Source organism: Hylobates moloch, unplaced genomic scaffold, assembly GCF_009828535.3.
Source record: "Hylobates moloch isolate HMO894 unplaced genomic scaffold, HMol_V3 SCAFFOLD_16, whole genome shotgun sequence".
NCBI classification, from domain to species: Eukaryota; Metazoa; Chordata; class Mammalia; order Primates; family Hylobatidae; genus Hylobates; species Hylobates moloch.
In genome coordinates this window covers 13,626,762-13,649,574 of record NW_026652291.1, presented here as the reverse complement: position 1 = coordinate 13,649,574, position 22,813 = coordinate 13,626,762, and the positions used below count along the sequence as shown (strand labels likewise).

The window sequence follows — 22,813 nt, the reverse complement described above, 5'->3', positions numbered from 1 at the left end:
AATATTAGTGATTGTACATGCCACTCAAAATCACTGTGTGAAATAACATTCGAAGCCTATCATTTGTAACTTCTGCTTTCATCAGTGTTTTAGGAAAACACCTACGCCCAGCAAAATCCCCAGGCAGTTTTAGGATGCCAAAGCTTTCTTCATCTGTTTTTAAACCCACTCCACATCCATAAAGATAATTCATGAATAAATGTGGTTGGCAGATGAACCCAATATTCAAGGGTTTTTAAGCCTTTAGTTAAGACCTCTGGTTTGTTAGTTTACACGTTAGTCTCTCTGTGAATTAGAAGTGGAGGGAGGGGCTCAAAATGCTTTATAATCCTATTTTTTTCAGACATTCCTTCTTTCTCCACCACTCCCAGCCTTTCACTATCTTCCTCCACCCTTCTAACTTACGAAGGGACTAATGATGTTGGGATAGTTTTTGAGGAAATGTGGGAGGTCTGTAATCCATTTCCTACTTGACGTGGGTTACATTTTTACCAGAAGAAAGAAAAAAAAAAAAAAACAATGCAAATATATTTCCAGCACAGTTGGGCGGCAGCTCCATAAAGTGGCTTTTAAAGAGCTATCCCATTGCCCTGCGAGTTGACAGCACCTCAGGGAGGGGACAGGGTCTGTGAGGGCCAGAGAGGCATACCCTTCCATTCCTAAGAAACATCCCCTCAGGAAACAATTTGGCGTTTCCTACAAAACATGAACTTGTTTGGCAGCCTGACCAACTCATCACCCCTGTTCATCTCATATTACATGCCTGATTAATAACAATAACATAGTGAGTACAACTTCAATAGGAAACGGGGGAGGAAGAGCCAAACACCCTTGCCAAACAAACACGCATGTTCACATGCCCACAGACTCACACACCCCAATATATAAAGCCACTCTTAAAATGTTGGGAAATATAAAAATGTGTCCATCAAAACCATCTTATGGGCCCAATGTGGTGGCTCACGCCTGTCATCTCAGCACTGTGGGAGGCCGAGGCGGGCAGATCATGAGGTCAAGAGATCAAGACCATCCTGGCGGACATGGTGAAACCCCATCTCTACTAAAAATATAAAAATTAGCCGGGCGTGGTGGCACATGCCTTAGTCTCAGCTACTCAGGAGGGTGAGGCAGGAGAATCGCTTGAACCCAGGAGGCAGAGGTTGCAGTGAGCCGATATTGCACCACTGCACTCCAGCCTGGGTGACAGAGCGAGACTCTGTCTCAAAAAAAAAAAAAAAAGAAAAGAAAAAAAAAGCCATCTTATGTTACTGGGAGGGACCAGGGTCGAAGATTACTTCCTTTCTCCCATCCAAATAGTACATCAACATACTTGGGGATGATAATAGCTGTCATTCTTCATGGACCTATTACGTACCAAACACTGTGTTAATGGTCCATATAAGTAAGTGTTTATACATTGGCTGGGTGCGGTGGCTCACGCCTGTAATCCCAGCACTTCGGGAGGCTGAGAAGGGGGTGGATCACTTGAAGTCAGGAGTTTGAGACCAGCCTGGCCAACATGGTGAAACCCCGTCTCCACAAAAATTAGCTGGGTGACGTGGCACACACCTGTAATCCCAGGTACTCGGGAGGCTGAAGCAGGAGAATCACTTGAACCCAGGAGGTGGAGGTTGCAGTAAGCAGAGATGGTGCCAGTGCACTCCAGCTTGGGCAGCAGAGTGAGTGAAACTCCATCTCTAAATAAATAAATAAATAAATAAATAAATATGTTTATACGTCTAGTTTAATTCTTGCAACAACCATTTAAGAATTAGTAGGCATTATCTAGGCATTACAGATAAGTAACTTTTCCAAGATCACAAAGAAGTAATGGTACAGATTGGATTTGAACCCAAAGCTATGTGTGACTCTAAAGCTCAAGCTCCTTTTGTTAAGTCACAGATTTAGTTGGTAAATTGTAAAGCCTAGACTTAGGGTTGTTTCCTTACTCAAAGCCCATTGGAATTGTCATCTCTTCTGTGGGTCCTTGACTTGTTCTGGACAGAATTCTGATGGTTACAAGTAACAGAAAACCTCTCCAATTAGCTCAAGTAAAAGGCAGGGAATGGTATTCTATTCCTACCCTTACTTTGGGTAAGGGAACATATATGGGAACATATTCAGAGAACTGAACAAGCAGGCATCAGAAAGTGCAGGACCTAAGGTAGCCCAGACACCCCTCAGCCTCGCATTTCCTGAAGACTGCTCCTTTTTGCACACCTGCACATCCCAATCAGCTTATTTGAGTCACCAGTCTCTCAAAGCTGCAGTCTACACCTGAGTCTCTAATTACTTCCTCAATGGTATATCTATCCAGCCTTTGGGCTCAGGACCCACCACCTGAGAAGTAAGGGCTTCTCCCTTCCCAGTTTTCTGGGAGAGGAATCTGATTGGCTCAGCTCATATTTTCCAGTCGGGCCACACACAAGGTACAAATTGCTGGCTAGTCTATGGTTGGGCACCCATTGATCAGATGTTTGCCCTGGTCCACTTCAGAGGTAGCTGGGGAGGAGAGGGTCAAGGGATCTGCTGCTGCACCTCTGGGCAGGGAAGTACCCTGAAATCCAGCAGATAGATGCTCAGCTTTTTCTGTCCTTTCTTTCATAAGACTGTCACACCTGCATTAGGATTGAATTTTAAGTAGCCTCCCATTGCTCTCCAACTGCCCTCTATTTATTTTCTAGATTCTTACAGTAACATCTTATTGGGGTTCTATCTGCAATGGCCTTATCAGAGTGCTAAAAACACAGTGGACACTAAAAAATGATTTGTTGTATTTAGGTAGAGTTCATCATGGAGAGGACCAAGACAGAAGATCAAGAAGAATTTTTTTTTTTTAATCTCTTCCCTTGTCCACCGAAAGATCATCAAAACTAGAGAGAGACTATCAAATGCCTGGTGACAAGTCTTCAGCTGCACTGGCTTCACAGGAGCTTATGTGGAGAAGAAAAAGAATTTGAGCCAGAGCAATGAAACACCAAAGTTGTTTCCAACTCTCTTACCAAAAGAGGCATCCAGCCCAACAACTCTCAACCTGGAGTAAAGCTGTCACATGACCTGTGGAGCGTCCTTGCTTTGATTCCATCCCTTTACTCCCATTCAGAGAATTCTATTTGAATTTAAATAAATGACTCTTCTACTATTATTGTGGTAAGCTTGATTCTGCTGTGATTTGAAAAGAACAAAAAATAAATAATTGCAAAACCTTTGTATTAAATTACTGGTAACAAATTACCGGTAACTTTGTTACAATTGGCATTGTGACTGAGGGCTGTTAGTTAAGGACATTCTGCTGCCCATGGCTGAGGTGACACTAACTGTATCAACAAGGATGTTTTCAGCCCCAAATAAACAGAAAACCCACTAAAAAGGATGCTTTCAGCCCCAAATAAATAACAGAAAACCCAATTCAAATGGTCATAAAACAAGGAGGCCAGGTGCGGTGGCTCACACCTATAATCCCAACTCTTTGGGAGGCCGAGGCAGGCAGATCACCTGAGGTCAGGGGTTCAAGACCAGCCTGGCCAACATGGTGAAACACCACTCTACTAAAAAATACAAAAATTAGCCAGGTGTGGTGGTGGGCGCCTGTAATCCCAGCTACTCGGGAGGCTGAGGCAGGAGAATTGCTTGAACCCGGGAGGCGGAGGTTGCAGTGAGCCGAGATCACGCCACTGCACTCCAGCCTAGGCGACAGAGCAAGACTCCATCTCAAAAAAAAAAAAGAAAAGGAAATGTTTTCGTTTCTGCAATGGTTTAAATCGTCCGCAATTCTTTGAAACTCCTTTCAACAAAAGCTGGAACCTGTGTCCTCTGAACTGCATCTAGGCTAACCATAGTGACTGGTCAACCAGCAAAGTACAGTGGAAGTGATGCTTTATGATGGCCAATGCTAGGTCATAAAACGTGATGCAGTTTCTACATAGTTATCTTTGTGTGCTTACTCTTGGAATCCAGCTACCATGCTCTAAGGAAGCCCACGCAGTTTGTGGAGACCCAAATGAAGAGGGCCACGTAGAAAGGAATAAGGCCCATGACCTTCACATCTGACTGAGCCAGCATTGACTTTCCAGTTTGTGAGGGAGCCGTCTTGGAAGTGGATCCCCCTGGTCCTGGCTAAGCTGCCCCACCTGACCCCTTGTGGAGCAGATATAAGCCTTTCCCACTCAGCCCTGCCCACATTGCAGATTCATAAACTAAATAACGATAAAATGCTGTTGTTTTGAGCCACTGTTTGGGAAAGGTTTGTTGCACAACAATAGATAACTAATATGGTTAACCTACGAGGAAATCCAAAGATAGATCAGCCTTCAGAGTCATTTATTTGCCATTCAACCATTTAGCATTGAGTGTTTTCCTTCCCTTTTCTCTGTTCTGCATTGTGTAAGTTTCATCCTAAATCAAATTCTATTTGTGGTTGTAGAATGGCTACCAGGGGAAGACCCTCCTCCTTCAATTCAGGTGAAGAGAATAGAATGAATTCCCCCGGAATGCTCTTAAGAGAAAGTAACTTTCCAAGAAGCCAGCAAACCTCTTATTCCTTTGGCCAGAGTTAGGTCACATGCTTATTTTTGAACCAATACTGGCAAAGAGGATAAGATACCATTTTGACTAATCAGGCCTATCCCTTAAATTGAGACCAATTTCTCAAACCACATGGCTGCTGCTTATGGGATAGAATGGCTGTTGGGAAAGTAGCTTCACCAAGTTAAGATATCTGAAAGAAGGGACAGGTAAATGAGAAAACCCTCAGGTGGTGGCCAGCCCGGGCACATAACTAAGAGAAAACCCATGGGATTAGGAGTATCCTGGATAAGCCAGTCGAGGGTCTAGCATGATACAGATTGTCTACTTTCAAGATCCACGTGACTGCAGACCTTCCCTTTATCCCCTTTTCTGGCATCTCCCATTTTTGTTACCTGTCTTACCTTCATCAGCCATCTGCATATTTATTCCAGCTCCCTTGCAAGTGTCAGCCTAGTGGGAGGAAAATGCACTATTCGACTTCTGGTAACTTTATTTCAATTTCTCTCTGAAGAAAAATCTTCTGACATATGTAAGGGTTGGTGTCATTATTTTTCCCATTTTTGCCAATGAGATAGCTAAGGCTTTATGATAGCCTTGGGAAGATTACTTCTCCCTGGATCTGTCCACTCACATGAAAAATGAAGGGAGTAGGCCAGAAGATTAATAACCTCTTGAGCTCCAGGAGTTTCTGTACTCTTCCTCCTATCTTTTCCAAGATGACTACAGCCATGCCTGAAAATTCGTGTCATTTGTTGCTGCAATGCTATATGCCTAGCTCTTCATAGTCATCATCTCCCCAACATTCACTATTTTGCTTTCACTGCTTTGGGCCATCTGCAAATCCTGCTTTCCTTTTTCACTTTCTGGACAGGCTGTCACTAAAAGTAATGAGGATTCCTTAGTTTTACTATATGGCTTTTTCCTGTTTCTACCTTTGACCTTGTGCTGCCCCCTTTAAACACAGCACAACAGTGTAATGGAGTTCAGCAAACATTTCATTTCCAGAAATTTAATAGGATATTTCATGAAAAAAACATTTGTGTGAATTAAATGTAGGAGACGCAGAGTCGACATCTGTTTTTAGTCTCATCATGAGGACCACTCTTCCTCCCTTCCAAAGTTGCATGGCCACTGTGATTTCCCACTATTTCACTTCCCCAGTAAGAGTTGATTGGTTCATGAGATGGTATCTAACCCAAGGCAGTCAATCAAAATCCTTCCCTAGAATTTGTTTTAAAACTATAACTAGAAAAACAGTCAGTCTTCTTTGTAGTGACACAAGACACTTTGGTGGCCATGTTTCCCAGGTAGAACAGGTCAATCCATAATAAAAGACAATGAAGTTGATGTGCTGAGAGAAGTAAAGATAAGAGATGGTGAAGGATTCCAAAGGCATTAGATTTCTTGGTTGCATTCTTGGTTGAATTCACCTCTACTTTTCCCCTAGTACTAGTACACAAACCACACCAGGTATAAGCCCATAAATAATATATTTTGCCTAAGTTAATACATGCTTAGTTCTTGTCACTTAAACACAAGAGATTTAATATGAGTACTGAGAAAACTGTGTCCCTCTAAGATTCTTTGGAACTGAGTCTTTAGCATTTTTATTCGACTGTGATTTGCATAAATTTTTATTTTCTTTAATTGCTTGCCTCTGAGTATTTGTTTATGGCATTAAAGATGGGGTTTAGAGGCCAGGCACAGTGGCTCATGCCTGTAATCCCAGCACTTTGGGAGGCCAAGGTGGGTGGATCACCTGAGGTCAGGAGTTTGAGACCAGCCTGGCCAACATGGTGAAACCCTGTCTCTACTAAAAGTACAAAAAATTAACTGGGCGTGGTGGCACGCGACTGTAATCCCAGCTACTCGGGAGGCTGAGGCAGGAGAATCACTTGAACCTGGGAGGTGGAGGTTGCAGTGAGCCCAGATCGCGCCATTGCATGCCAGCCTGGGCAACAAGAGTGAAACTCCGTCTCAAAAAAAAAAAAAAAAAAAAAGATTGGGTTTAAAAAATGGGATTTAGAGGCAGAAAACCCGAGTTGAAGTTCTGGCATTAATACTTTTAAAACATGGTGACATTGCAAGAGCCTCCCTGAGCCTCAATCTCTTTTCTAAAGACAAAAGGGATAATTATAATTGTTGCCCTAGCAACCTCTCAGAGTCATGATGATAATTAAAATAAGAAAATGGGGAGGGATGGGGCCATATTCATTTTTGCATTTCTAATGTCTACCTTAAAGCCTAGGACAGTATAGTACATATTGAACAAATATTTGGTGAATGAAAGAAAAAACACAAAAGCATTTTATACACTATAAAGCAGGGTTCCCCAAACCCCAGGCCACGGACCGGTACCAGCCTGTGGCCTATTAGGAACCAGGCCACACAACAGGAATTGAACAGCAGGTGAGCGAGTGAAGCTTCATCTGTATTTACAGCCTCTCCCCATCACTCATATTACCACCTGAGCTCCGCCTCCTGTGAGATCAGTGGCAGCATTAGATTCTCATAGGAGCACAAACTTACTGTGAACTGTGCATGTGAGGGATCTAGGTTTCATGCTCCTTATGAGAATCTAATGCCTGCCCAGGCACAGTGGCTCACGCCTGTAATCCCACCACTTTGGGAGGCCAAGGCGGGCAGATCATGAGGTCAGGAGTTCGAGACCAGCCTGGCCAACACTGTGAAACCCCTTCTCTACTAAAAATACAAAAATTAGCCAGGCATGGTGGTGGGTGCCTGTAATTCCAGCTACTCAGGAGGAGTCTGAGGCAGGAGAATTGCTTGAATTCGGGAGGCAGAGGCTGCAGTGAGCCGATATTGCACCACTGCACTCCAGCCTGGGTGACAGAGCGAGACTCCATCTTGGAAGAAAAAAGTATCTAATGCCTGATGATCTATCACCGTATCTCATTACTCTCAGGTGGGACCATCTAGTTGCAGGAAAACAAGCTCAGGGCTCCCACTGATTCTACATTATGGTGAGATGTATAATTATTTCATTATATATTATAATGTAACAATAACAGAAATAAAGTGCACAATAAATGTAATGTGCTTGAATCATCCCAAAACCATCCCCTCACCCCTAGTCCATGGAAAAATTGTCTTCCACGAAACTGGTCCTGCTGCAAAAAGATTGGGGACCACCGTTCTAGAGGACTATTTAAATGCGAATTATATAATGAAGACCACTTTACAATAATACAGGGTGTGTATAAATATTAACATTGGCAACTTACATTGGTCTTGGGCTGAATGACAATTTCAGTGTCATGAACAGAGCTTCCTATAAACAAGCTGTAAGGTGAGTGGAATTTGTGGACAGTACCTCTCCAACCTTTCTTTGGTTGTTCTCCCTCTATTTGGTCTAAATAGTGTGTTAAGGTGTGTCTGGTCCCAAGTTCTGTAAGTGGCCAGTGCTCTAGAGCTGTTTGATGCTGTTGCCGTAGCATCAGAATGAAGAAGGAAGTTTTAAAAATCGCCTAAGGCTCTTTCACTTATAATTAGCACATAACCTTACCTTTGAAGCATCACAATGGCTGAGGATCCCACAAAATTCTCAGGCTGAAAATTGCTTATTTATAACTTCTTTTTCTTTTCCCAAATGCTTATGTAAAATTATTCAAAGAAGACATGCAGATCCAAGAAGCACACTAGCCTGGTGCCATTCAGCATATGGGCAAACAGACCTCCACAATGTTTATCCTGGATCATCATGAAGTAAAACTCTGTATGTGGTAGAGTCTAGCTACCAAGATAAAAAGTGGTCCACACTTTATTTTTAGCATCCATCAAAATGACTAAAGTTATTTAAAGGTTTAGTGCTTCAAAAAGTATTTTCTGAATTATCTGAAGTACATTTCCCAAAATGATTCATTTTCTAACTCTTCAAGATAGCCTTAGTTTTCATGTACCATTGCTCATTCAATGGTTCAATAAGTTAATCACAGGTACTAGATTCCCATAATGTAAATTTCACAATCCTTAACATTGTACAGTAAGTGAAAACAGACAGTCTCCCAGCAATAGTGGCTCACGCCTGTAATCCCAGCACTTTGGGAGGCTGAGGCGGGCAGATCACCTGAGGTCGGGAGTTCGAGACCAGCCTGAACAACATGAAGAAACCCCGTCTCTACTAAAATTACAAAAAAACTTAGCCGGGCGTGGTGGTGCATGCCCGTAGTCCCAGCTACTTCGGAGGCTGAGGTAGGAGAATTGCTTGAACCCAGGAGATGGAGGTTCTGGTGAGCAGAGATCATGCCATTTCACTCTAGCCTGGGCAACAACAGTGAAACTCTGTCTAAAAAAAAAAAAATGCTCTGCCTCACTAGCCTTAACTTTTTCAATTGGGAAACCTGTCTTTGATCACATTTCCTAAAGCAAAGATTGTTGTGAAAGAATAGATTATCAAGAATTTTTGAATTTTGTTACCCCCACCAATAGATCACTAACTGGTTGTTTAAAACAAATGATCTCCCACTTTCCTACTTTAATAGATGTAATATAATGTGTGTGCTTTAATCTTAGCTTGACCAGTGAACCATACCATGTCAAGAAATTTGCATGACATGTTTGAGGAACAGTGAGAGGGCCAGAGCCACTGGAGCAAGAGAAAGAGAGAGAGGAGGGTGGGAAGAGAGGGCAGAAGAACATGGGGTAGAGTTGGCTGGGCGTAGTGGCTCACGCCTGTAATCCCAGCACTTTGGGAGGCAGAGGGGGCAGATCATGAGGTCAGGAGATCGAGATAATCCTGACTAACACGGTGAAATCCCGTCTCTACTAAAAATACAAAAAATTAGCCAGGCGTGGTGGCGGGCGCCTGTAATCCCAACTACTCAGGAGGCTGAGGCAGGAGAATGGCATGAACCCAGGAGGCGGAGCTTGCAGTGAGCTGAGATCCCACCACTGCACTCCAGCCTGGGCAACAGAGAGAGACTCCATCTAAAAAACAAACAAACAACAACAACAACAAAAACAGAACATGGGGTAGAGTAAAGGAGATGGCATGGCTGTTATTAAACATTTGCTGCTACTCTAAATAGGCTGAGAAGCCATTGGAGAGTTTGGAGTTGAGAAATGACATGAACTGATTTCACCTTAGTACAGATCACTCCGACTGCTGGGTTGAGAATAGAGTGGGACAGGGGCAGAGGCGAAGGCAGAGGGACCAGGTAACTGATTCTGCCTATAATCAAGGTGAGAGAGGAAGGTGACTGGGACTCAGGGTGTAGGAGTGAAGGTGCCAGGTATGAGGGTTAAATGATATAACATATGCACAGCATAATAATTGGCACAGTCAGTCCCCAGTAGATGTTCACTGTGATAATGGCATTCTGAACCCCAAGACTCAATAGTAGATGGTTGGTCCATTGCATGGCAGACCCAGGTAAGTGATTACAAACTAGATAGTTGATGTCAGAATTAGAAAAGGAACTTTTTGAACATTTCTGCATGTCTCAATTGAAGTGAAATTGAGTCAAAAGTAAGAGTTCATGCTGCCCTTCACTGAATTTTCTGCTTGGATTGTTTTTTTTTTTTTAAAAAAAAACAAAAAACAAAAACTACACACACACACACACACACACACACACACAAAATCGGTAATCAAAAAAGTTATTGAAGTGCTGCGGTTGCCCAGAATTCAGCCTGACCTTGCAGCACTCCTAGTTATTAAAAATCATTTCTATGGGCTTACATTTTTTGGTTTAACAAGCACAAGAGGCCATGAACTCTTAATATCTGAAGCAAACGTGTTAAACATCTGGGATCTGGCATAAGCTTCTCCTGTGGGATGCATTGTTTGTGCAAACTTTTATTGAATTAAAAAAAATAAGTAAGTACTGAGTTTCAAAATATTCGTGTAACCTAGTAAGAATATTTCCTGAATCCAGAGTCAAAATACAGAGTTTTAAAAACTGATTTAGAAACTTAAATTTAAAATTAGGTTAGAAGTCTGCTCTTAAAATAAAGCATGGTTTTGAAGTGGAACAAACTTCAGCTCTAGCTCTAACAGGAGATGGCTGATCTAAGTTAAACAGGTTTTTCCAGGCTAAAGGCACGGCTTCTGACCTCTCTAAGAAAGCCATAGGGTTTGCAGGAACGGCACTGGCCTAGAGTTTAGGGCAAGTTCTGTGGCTTAAACAGATAATCTTGGGCAACTTACTTTACCCTGGGCTTGATTTTTCTTATTTCCTATAGAAACTGGAAGGAAAAATACTTACCCATGTGTCTTAGAAATGTATGAGGATAAGAAATAAAATAAAATAATAAGTGACAGGACTTTTAAAAGCTCTACACATAAGATGAGGAGGAGGAGGAGGGGGAGGGGAAGGAGGAGGAGGAGATAGAGGAGGTGGAGGAGGAGGAGAAGGAGGTGGAGGAGGAGGAGGAGGAGGAGGAGGTCAAACATAAGAGATTCCTATTTGAAGATGCAAAAGACCAAACAAACTGAACAAAGCTTTTTAAAGAAGAAAGACTAAGGGTTGTCTTTGGAGTGTTCCTCTAGGGAGGGACAACCTCTTGTATTCCTTTAGTATCTCCTTGAAGCACCCAGGGGAGCATCCAGACACAGGGGACAGTCTTACCAGTCTAGACTAACTGACAGACGGACAGGTCCCTCTCGACTTCCACAATCCATACCCTGAACATTCTGAGGAGTAGGGGAGAGCAAAGCGTGGCTCAGCCCACCCCATTGCCTCTGCTAGACTGAAGGACAGGAAATAGAGGAGGAGCCAGTCCTCCCCAAAGAGGGACAGGGATAGCTTTTTAAACTCACCTCTCCCTTCTGAGAGGAGGCTGCTATTCTTTGCAATGTATTTTTGTGCAGCTGAGGATCTGGAGGGGTTCTGACCTGAACAGTGGGCTGGGAGCTGAGTTTGGGAGCTCAAGTTCTGCATAATAGAGTAGGATGAATTTGGAGTTTGGGGACTATGTAGAAAGAGGAGATGAAGAAACAAGTTGAGCAGGGGAAAGGAAGGATGGGTGGTTGAAGTGGGAACCAGTGGAACGGCACGGATGGAGAGCTGAAAAGCAGGTTCACTTCTGTCCCACCCTCCACTCCCAAATCCTACACACCCAAATGCAAATGGAATGTATTAATTTCTAGGGCTGCTGTACAATGTACCACAAACTAAGTGGCTTAAAACAACAGACGTTTATTCTCTTACAGTTCTGGAGGCCAGAAGTGCAAAATGAAGGAGTCAGCAGGGCCATGCTCCCTCTGGAGGCTCTAGGGGAGAATCCTGCCCTGCCTCTTCCTAGCTTCTGTTGGTCATGTAAATCCTTGAAGTTCCTCGGCTTATAGCCTCAAAACTCCAACTCTGCTTCCGTCTTTGCGTGGCCGCCCTCTTCTCTGTGTATCTTTATGTGTTCTCTTGTAAGGACATCAGTCATTGGATTTAGAGCTCACCCTATTCCAGCATGACCTCATCTTAACTTGACTAATTACATGTGCAAAGATCCTGTTTCCAAATGAGGTGACGTTCTGATGTTCCACGTGGACGTATATTTTCAGGAGGACACTATTCGACTCACTACAGTGTTGTTTATTTTTGTTTTTATGGAAATCAAGTAACAGGTAGAATCTCATGTCAGGGCCAACTGGCAAGGGACGATTGGATGGTGTGGGGCGAGGGGAGTTGTGGCAGTGGTAAAAATGGCCTGTGAACCAAACGAATCCAAGGGAAGTGCCGAGGTTGGAGTCAGAAGTGACCATGAAAATAAAAGCTCCCTCCACTTCCTATGGGAGTTTTTAGAAGTGTGGGAAGACTTTGGAATTCCACAGGGCACGGAGTAAGTTCAAAGCAATATCATCTAGATCTCAAAGGCCAGGAAACCACAGCTGACTTCTAGGTTACAAACAAAACAAAGACATATGAGAAAGGAGAAAAAAAAGATGAAGCAGAAGGAAGGACAAAAGGTGGAGAGATGAGCATGAAAGACAGATGAGTTTTTGAAGAGAGACAAGGAAAGAAAGAAGCACCAGCTCTTTGGGGTCAGGGTTAAGGCTCTAACACAGAATCTGCCATATAAAAGGTATTCAAGATACGTTTAGGGGCAGGGCATGCTGGCTCACACCTATAATCCCAGCATTTCGGGAGGCCAAGGCGGGCGGATCACTTGAGGTCAGGAGTTTGAGACCAGCCTGGCCAACATGGTGAAACCCTGTCTTTACTAAAAAACACAGAAATTAGCTGGGCGTGGTGGTGCACACCTGTAGTCCCAGCTACTCAGGAGGCCAAGGCACAAGAATCGCTTGAACCCGGGAAGCAGAAGTAGTTGCTGTGAGCTGAGATCATGCCATTGCACTCCAGCCTGGGTGACAAAGTGAGATCTTGTCTCAAAAAAAAAAAAAAAAAAAAAAAAGATAAGTTTAGGGAAGAAAAAAGGAAGATAGAGAGGAGGGAGAGCTGTGCCTGGGAGGCCTCATGTGGTATCACTAATAATTTCCTCCCCTGTCCCCAGAGCTGTCTATACTGTGGCTGTTTGTTCATGACCCTAATTAATGTCAAAACTCAGAGTGCCATATGGGAGCCCTCTCTGCACCACAGGCCTTTAGACTGAAGAGGCAGCAGTCCATCTTCCACCAAGGCCTCTGGATCCTCTCCATCCTTTTCCAGTGATGCTTATTCTATCTAAACTCTCATTTGAGTGGCCATATACCCTGGCTTCTTGGTGGTTTTTGCTGTCCCTGGTGCCACCAGAGTTGACCTTACCTTGAAAGGTCACAGAAGTGGTCTAAATTAGGAAATATCCTTCAACACTAAAAGGCAAGGAGAGCCGTGTGGATTAAGCCAGCTGTTTTCAGATCACTTGAGATACAAGTAGTTACAACAGCTTAGGATTGGAAAGATCCTGTGGTTTATGAGAAAGAGCGCTAGACCAAGAGGTAGATCAAGGAAGAGACCCATCTGCCAATCTGCCACTCACTCCTAGCGTTCCGTGGAGCTAGTCAATCCCCCACTCCGACCTCAGAGTCCTCGTTGTAAAGGCAGTTGGCCCTCATGACAGAATTTCTTGATCCTTTCAGTTGTCGTGGACTATATTCTATACTTTTCTGGAAGCATTCTCAACAAAATATAATTAAAATTACCTCCCTGGTACATCCATAGTGTATTTCCAGAGGGAAAATGTTGCTAGAAACTCCATTCCCAGTTTGTAGAAAGTGGCCAGGAAATGGGTCTGATTTCAAATCTCTCTGAAATGCAATGAGAGGAAAGCAGTGAGGGAATGCCGAAGTGGGGCAACTTTAGTCTCCCAAGTCCCAGGAACTGTCTATAAACTGAGTCGTGGCTTGGGTGAATGGCTTGGGTATTTGGAACGTGAAGAAAGATGTAGGGGCACCTGCTGCTTGCTCAGACAATAGGGAAGGAAAACGCCAAGCACCTCCACACACACCATCTTATTTCTCCAAACAACTGGAGGAGGTATTATTATCCCCATTTAACAGATGAGAAAAGTGAAGCTCAAAGAACCTCAGTAAATTAGTCCAGGTCACAAACTAGTAAGTGGCAGGGTTGAGACCCAAATCCAGGTCTATTCAACTCCAATCTCAGTATTCCTTCCACTATTGGCAACAGATTAGCACTATGATGTATAGTCGCCTGAACCACAACAAAATTCCTATAAAGAACCAGAGTGGTACCCAGCCCACTTTTCCAAGTTTGGCATAAAGAACAGAGCTATGCATTGAATTGGGAGTAACAGCTGTTTGGCCAGGGACCACAGCAAAAAATTGTTCATGCAGGGATATTTTAACCAGCTCAGTGCCGAGAACAGAGTAGAAGCTTGAAGAATATTTGGGTTTTTGTTGTTGTTGTTGTTGTTTGTTTGTTTTTTGAGATAGGGTATTGCTCTGTTGCCCAGGCTGGAACGCATCGGTGCCATCATGGCTCACTGCAGCCTCAACTTCCTGGGCTTAAGCAATCCTCCCACTTCAACCTCTTGAGTAGCTGGGACCACAGGCATGAACTACTATGCTTGGCTGATTCTTTCTTTCTTCTTCTTCTTCTTCTTTTTTTTTGGTAAAGATGGGGTTTCACTATATTTCCTAGGCTGCTCTCAAACCCCTGGCCTCAAGCAATTACCTGCCTCAGCCTCCCAAAGTGCTGAGATTACAGGCACGAGCCATCACTGCCAGCCAAGAATATTTGTTGAGAAGTTGAGTAAATACAGGATTCAGGGTTGACATCAACATCTTCTGCAGGTTACAAAAGAAGGATCTGAGGCTCAGAGAACCCAGATGACTTGCCCTAGGTCACACAGCAGAGAGAATCGGACAAAGAACCAAAGATGTCTAGACTTTCAGTCAAGGATCTTCCTGTCACATCACCATAACTCCTCTGGCCAGGAGAATGTTTCTTGTACATTTAATTAAATGCAGTATACTTTGGGGTAAATGAATGCTAACCTCCAACTGAGAACATTTATTTGCCTAATGAGTTAATTAGCAAATGACTCTGCTGCTTCAGGATGCAGAGATAGCTTGGTTAATGCACGTTTCAGTTTTCATATTATGCTATGAGTCATTTTTGTTTATCTTAGAATTTCTTTCCTCATCTGTTGTGTGTGGTTGCCCTAGTCACCAGGGATAGGAGCTTTGTCACTCACTCAGGAAGTGATGGACTGACCCCCTCTGAGTGGATGAAGAAACTGCTTTCATAAGCGTGGTTATGCAGATCAAAGAGTGGGTCCTCTACACATGTTCCCAATTAACTGTGGCCATCCCATTCCACATCCCTTCTACTCTCCAGCGTAGTTTCTAATCCTTTAATAGCCCAAACAACAAGAGGGAAGCCCAGCCCAGCCAAAACAAAAGCAGAAAACAGCCAAAGGAAGATGAAAACATCCTAGTGATTAGTGAAAGAGATCCAGATATCCCAGTATCTGGAGCCATCTCGGGATACTGGGATATTTGGAGCTTCTCACTGCAGGGGGTCACCTTATCTGCACCCAGTGTCACTTCACACAAGGACCCCAGAGCTTGGTCTCTAGCACCAGACTCTGTGCTTTGATACACACTGCTGGCCATCTTCACAATACCTTCACCCAAAGAACACAGCCATGCATTGAACTGGGAGTAACAGCTGTTTGGCCAGGGACCACAGTAAAAAATTGTACCATGTTCACATAAGTTGATACAGATAGTTTCTTTTTTAAAGCAGGAACAGGAAGAGGGCAAGTAACAACAACAACAAAAAGCTATGGCTTTGCTCAGGAAGAGTTGTTCTAGAGACTGCTTCTGTGTGCTAAGGAGAGAAGAAAAGAGGAATTTAAGGGAGAAGAAGTAATAATGCATAAAAAGCTTTGTGCTTTGTCCCTTGGACCCAGCTTTGCTTTCATTGGACAGGACCTAACCCTGACTACTGCCTTCCAACTTTGGGATGGAGAACAGACGGAGGGGAAGGTGGGCCAGTGCAGAGAAAGAAGAGAGAGAAGAGAGGCAGGGGAAGAAACAAAAGGAGGAAGTGGAGGGAAGTAAAGGGGTCACCAGCTCTTATGCAGAAGTAAACAGGAGCTGGACATGATGGTTGATGCCTGTAATCCCAGCACTTTGGGAGGCCAAGGTGGGTGGATCACTTGAGGTCAGGAGTTCGAGACCAGACTGACCAACATGGTGAAATCCTATTTTTACTAGCCAGGCCTAATGGCGGGTATCTGTAATCCCAGCTACTTGGGAAGCGGAGGCAGAAGGATCGCTTGAGCCTGGAAGGTGGAAGTTGCAGTGAGCCAATATCCTGCCATTGCACTGCAGCCTGGGTGACAGAGTGAAACCATGTCATTGGAAAATATATATATATATATGTATATATATATATGTGTGTATATATGCATATGTATACATGTATATGTATATATGCATATATGCATATATGTATATATATGTGTGTGTGTGTATACATATGCCTTGCATCTGACTCAGCAACTCAATTTTGTAATTTTAACTAATTTAATCAATTGGTCTTAATTTAAATTATAGGCTGGGCATGGTGGCTCACGCCTGTAATCCCAGCAATTTGGGATGCTGAGGCAGGCAGATCACTTGAGCTCAGGAGATTGAGACCAGCCTGGGCAACATGGCAAAACCCCATCTCTAACAAAAATACAAAAAAATCAGCCAGGCATGGTGGCAGGCACCTGCGGTCCCAGCTACTTGGGATGCTGAGATGGTAGGATTGCTTAAGCCCAGGAGATAGAGGCTGCAGTGAGCTGAGATCACACCACTGCACTCCAGCCTGGGTGACAGAGTAAGACTCTGTCTCAAAAAAAAAAAGAAAAAAGAAAAAAAAGAAAAAGAAGTGAAGCATGGATTCAGAGTTTGAGCCGGGGAGGAAGAGGAAGAGAAAGAGAACCAGCCCCATATCTGCCTTCCTCTTGGTTTTCACCTCAGCCGTCAACAGGTTTGTTGGTCTTTGTTGAACCAGCAAAGGAGCGGAGTGGGGCTGAGGGAAATCTGGTGAAAATTAAGATCAAGAGCAGCCTTGAGGCATTTTCCTAGGATGGAAGCCTCCTGCTGCTGCAGATCAAGTGTGAGGAGCACAGGGCACCTTGGCTCAGCATTTGCTGGAAGGAGCCACTTCCTCTCCTCCCTGCGGCCTGCCCCATCCCTGCAGTCACTCCAAATGAGGCAGCCTGCTTCTTTTTGGTGTGCCTTATTGTTCCAAAACTTCTTGGAGTACACCTGGGAACTCTTCACCACCTACTGATGAAAAGTCCCAGCTTTTATGGTGAAAAATGATGTCCTAGATTCTTTTCTTTAATCGCATTGAAGGCCCTAACAAGATAACACATTCCAAAGTTCCAACAGAACAACAACAACAAAAAAAGCCAGAGTCCTTCCAAAGGACTCTACCTCTCTGTATGACTTCTGAGTTGAAAGGATCTCCCTGACTAACTATGGTTTTACTGAAAGATGTAGATGATGATTTTAATAGTGCCTTTGCTCAACAAAAATGTAGCTGTTACTGGTCCATAGGGCTGCTTCTTAGAAAGACTGGTGTGGAAAGACTGGCTGTGTGGAAATGCCAGCCTTGGGGCAGGAAACTCCATGAGATCTTTTTAAATGTGGAACTAGAACAAAACAAAATAAGACAAAACAAAACTACGAGGTTACAGCATCACCATAAAGATCTAAGGTATCTACAAATATCATAGCTTGGTTTCAATGATATTACCACACCAAACTGGAGTTGGCTTGCCCAGCGCAGTAAGGCCAAACCTTCACACCAAAGTTTTATAGTGGGAGAAGGAAGGGGATTGATTTGCAAGACACCAAGCAAGGAGAATTGGGCAGCTCACGCCTAAGACCTGACCTCCCCTATGGCTTACAAGCAAGGGTTTCTAAAGGCAGGGGTAAACTTCAGGAAAGTGGAAGTTACAAGCAAAATTGTAAATCGATACATGGAGGTTATATACTGGTTTGGCCTGAAAAGGTGAGATAGCTTGAAGTGGGGGGCTTACGAGGGCATAGGTAGATTCAAATATTTTTTGATTTGGAATTGGTTAAAGAAGGGAATCTTTGTCAAAAGACTTGGGTTCAGCAGAAAAGAATGTGGGGTCTGGCCCGTGGGTATGACTTCCTCCAGGCCCTTCAGGAAAAAGTTTAGAACAAAGAATGGAGGCCGGGCATGGTGGATCACAGCTGTAATCCTAGCACTTTAGGAGGCCAAGGTGAAAGGATCACTTGACGTCAGGAGCTCAAGGTCAGCCTGGGCAAAAAAGCGAGACCCCAGACTCCATCTCTAAAAAAAAAAAAAGCCTGACATGGTGGCACATGGCTGTAGTCCCAGCTACTCGAAAGGCTGAGATGGGAGGATCGCAGAACAGGGGGTCGAGGCTGCAGTAAGCTATGATTACACCACTACACTCCAACCTGGGCAACACAGCCAGATCCTGACAGAAAGAAAAAAAAAACAGAATAAAGAACAGAGGTCAGAATTCAGTCCTCAGTTCTCCTTTATCTGAGGTCTGCATGCCAGGGGATCCATTTGGTGGGGGTCTGGGTTTCTGAAAAACAACTCAGGGATATATGTTAAGATGTTACCTTTAGTTTCTGTAGGGAACCAAACATCTCGCAACTCTAACTTCCCTGGCTATTGTTTTAAGCTACTATTACCTTCTTGCTTACCAAGTTGCTCCTTACTTCTCCGAGCTAGCTGGGTGCCTGGAATTTCCCTTGCAGGAACTCAAGATTTCGCTTTATTTCCATGCTTGTTGGGGAGTGGGGGAAAGGAGGCCCCTAAAAGGGGTCCCTGCTTCATCTCAATGTTGGCTTTTTTGGTAAGTTTTCAGATCAGGGGATGTAGAACATTCACAAATAAAACAATCCATACTCGCTTTAGGGATAAATTAGGAATGGTTCGTACATTAAAACTCCAAAGATCCCAAAGCACCTACCCTATTTTAAAGCATAGTAACTATCGTCATACAAGCCAGTTTTGAAATGTCAAATTCATTCTGAGTAGAAGGCTGGAAAGGAAGACTTAGAAAACAGGAACAGGTTGAAACCAAAACAATCCTATCCAAATGAAAACTTCTTTTAAACAGAATCAAGTGATCCAATGACTCTGTGGCCTTAAATCAATATTAATTAATTTCTCAAATCCTAATAAATAGGTATCATAATGACACTGTATTTGTATGTGTGTACAATTTACCCTGCCTTCATCTTTTTTTTTTTTTTCGAGACAGACTCTCGCTCTGTCGCCTGGGCTGAAACGCAGTGGTGCAATCTCAGCTCACTGCAACCTCTGCCTCCTGGGTTCAAGCAATTCTCCTGCCTCAGTCTCTGAGTAGCTGGGATTATAGGTGTGTGCCACCACTCCCACCTAATTTTTGTATTTTTAGTAGAGACGAGTTTCACCATGTTGACCAGGCTGGCCTTGAACTCCTGGCCTCAAGTGATCTGCCCACTTCGGCCTCCCAAATTACAGGCATGAGCCCCTGTGCCCAGCCTCCCTGCCTTCATCTTTACATTATTGCTCCAGAATATTCCAAATTCCTGAAAAAGTCACTGCCTTTCAACATGCAGTTCCCCTCCAAAAGAACACCAATAATGGCAATTCAGTAGATCATTCCTGTGTTGACACTCATTTTCTCACTTTAATGATTTATTTCTCTGATGGCTGCTGGCTAAGATTCATTATTAAGAACCATTAGTAAGTCAAACATTCTAACTGGAGGCTTTCATCCCAGCAAAAGCTACCAAAGTGATAAATTTTGCCTCTGTGCACTCCTTTGTCTTGAGGCCTCTTGATTATTTTTAAAAAAAACAAACATCTTTTAGCTATGTTCAGGGATTCCAACAAAGATATCAGCCATTTGTTAAGTAACAGGACTAAGAAATTTGAAAACAAAAATATCACCACAAGGAACAATCTGTATATTTGTTTGTAGTTTATGAGCATTGGCCAATTCCAAAATAATGAAGAGATTTGCTAAGTGCTCACTTTTTTTTTTTCAGATAAGAAAATATTGCATCTAAAGTAAACACAAATTGTACCAAAAAGAAAGAAAAAGTTTATCTAGCATTTAGTAGTGTTTCCTTTCAAAATATTTAATAATTCTAAGCAGAGGCAACTTATTCTAAATTTCAAACACATGTCTATAAATTTTCATAAGAATTTTTCTTGTATAAAATAGATGTCTTAATAATTTTTAAAATCTAACTAAAATAATTTTGTTGACCCTGCTACTGCACCTACCACATTATATTCCAGTTTTGTCGTGTATGCTGCATAAACCCTTGGATAAAGGTGTTATTAAAAAGTTATTAAAGTTTTAAATTAACTTTTTATAAAGTTTTAACAACTTTTTAAAGTTATTAAAAAGTTATTAAAGGTGTTATTAAAAAGGTGTTATTATAAAGTTATCGGTGGACTGTCTGTCCTGTTCATGCCTCTGAATCCAGCAACCGGCTTAACCGAAGTGGATTCTTAACCAAAGTATGTGATCCTCTCAAGACAAAGACCTTTTACAAACAATATTTCATCTGGCAAGAGGAGAGTAGAGAAGAGCTCCTTTGTCAAGTCTTCTCTCTGTGGGTGACCCCGTTGGCTCAGAATGAACAACTTGGGCATATTACGGTAAACACCCAGGCCACAAAAATGCGTTGAAACCACTGAAAATGAAATAATCAGACCTACTTAAATGTTTTTACCATCTGGGCAAATAACACCCCAAGGGCCAAGACTTACCTAAGATAGTGTTTGAAGTATGTTACCCAAGCCTGAGAGGCAACAGGTAGGTGGATTTTGTGCCAATTAGAAAGTGTTATGATTGGCAAACCACTGCCAAACTCTGAAATTGCAGCGAAATGGAAATGCTGGCTGTCATCCCCAAAGTACATTTCAAGGAATCACAAAACTTCAGAATTAGAAGCAATTGAATGAACGTTTTCACCCATATGAAAGTTGGAAGATGAGGTGGTAACACGAGAGCTTTTGCAGGCGTCCCTGTTCTTAATCCTGCGCCCCTTCCACCTTGGTACCCTTCATTCTTCAGGACCTGATGGAGTGGTACAAAGCAGGGGTCACTTGACAAGCTCTCAGCCCAGCTCCTGGATGGGGCAAAGCTGACAAGGAATAGGCACGGGGAGCCTGGAGATCTCAGGGTCCAGGAAACAGCCTGCCCCATTGGAACTGCACAGCAGAGCACAGCACTGGGATCAGAGAGCAGGCTCACCCCCAATCTTGTACAAAAAATAACATTTGATGATTCCCAAGGGGTAGGTAAAGCAAGTAGCATTTGGGGTTCCAGCAGCCTCTAGAACTGTTTCCCAAATGTTTGGAGCTTGACTTTGCAGTATACACTTTGCCCTGGACTGTTTTTCTCTTAATTTTTAGGCCCAAGTGTATTTTAAGGTAAATGGATCCCACATGCCTCTGATGCATTTACACTGAACTCATCAGACCATGTTTTGAAAGAGCAATCTGAGGTCCAAGAAGCCCTTGGAGGCTGCTTTTATGAGCCTCTCTGTGTTTCTTTTCTTAGAAGCAGGAAGCCACATTTTGACATGAACGAATAAAACACAAACCTTAGAGACTCGGATCTGGTTCCAAATGTGGCACCTCTGAAACCAGTGGGTCCTCAAATCATCAAGACAGAAAGCTTCCCAGCCTTCTTTTTGAGAAGTTCATGGAAACTTACCCCTGTGTTCTGTTGAGCCCAGAGGCAGTGGTTCGGAGGTGCTCGGTGCAAAGCTCACATAAACCTTCAGCGTTTCTGATTCCACACTTCTTCCCAGCACCTGAGTCTCCCCACACAGCAGGGACCCAGGCTCACTGCTGCCTTCTGGCCTTTGCTCCTCAGAGCTGATCTGAGTCTGAAGAGAATCACCCTCTGTTTTCTGAGCTTTGAAACCAGAGCATCCTGAGCCATTTGTTGCTGATGTGATTGCTAACACCGCTTGACCCAGACTGAAGAACCACAACTAGGCATGGTTTAGATGTGCTTAGTTAGAGCAAAAAATAACCACAGCCAACAGCAAAGTGAGGTGTGTGCTGTGGGTGTGAGAAATGCTCTTGGGGTGAGGAGGGAGGACTTGCAGCTTCTTGGATGCTACAGGGAGTGGAACATGCTGTTTCCTTCCACTGAAGGCCTAAGATACTACTAAGTGGAACAGAATTCCCTAGCCCCCTTACAGGATGTACAACGGGGTGTGGCTCTCTGTTCAGCTGCCCCAAGCTGAAACCCCTTATGGGAAGGAGAGCACACAGACAGGCAGGTGCAGGAACCAGGGTGAGCACTTTTGGGCCCCAGCCCCATGACGGCATATAGGAGTCGGTGTCTGTGACTTCCAAAGCCCAAGTAGGCACTGAAACAGTGCAGTCTTTCAGCCTTGCCATCTGTGGACAGCTTAAGCGTTAACCAGCTTAGTGGACCCTCTCCCTTTTTGCCAGGGCAGAGGGCCAGTGTGACAGTTTCCTGTATCCTGAGCTCTTGTCCAGCATCCCGGAAGAATCAGGTCACACATGGATTTGCAGGATGAATGCAGGGGTTTTATTGAGTGGTGGAGGTGGCTCTAAGTAGGATGGCTGGGGAGCTGGACAGGGGATGGAGTGGGAAGATGATCTTCCCCTGGAGTTTGGCCATTCAGGGGCCAGTTTTCAGATCGTCTCCAGTCGAATTCCTCCCAATGTTCCTTCTCTTCTCTCCTTCTTTACCATGCTGTTCTGCCATTCGTGTCTGCTCATCTTCTTGTCTCCCTGTCTGCTTCTGGAGCCTGGAGCCTGGGGTTCAGGGTTTATATGGGTACAGGATAGGGGACATGGCAGGCCAAAAG

General features: G+C 43.6%; 1 protein-coding gene across 1 annotated transcript in view; it reads right to left on the bottom strand.

Annotated features, from left to right (window-relative positions):
- TC2N (tandem C2 domains, nuclear) overlaps window positions 1–21,949 on the bottom strand; it is an 86,002-nt gene extending 64,053 nt beyond the window's left edge. Inside the window, exon 1 of the mRNA XM_032179855.2 lies at window positions 21,679–21,949. The gene's annotated coding sequence lies outside the window, so the exon portion shown is untranslated. The remainder of the gene's footprint in view (window positions 1–21,678) is intronic.
- Between the last annotated feature and the right edge of the window lie 864 nt (window positions 21,950–22,813).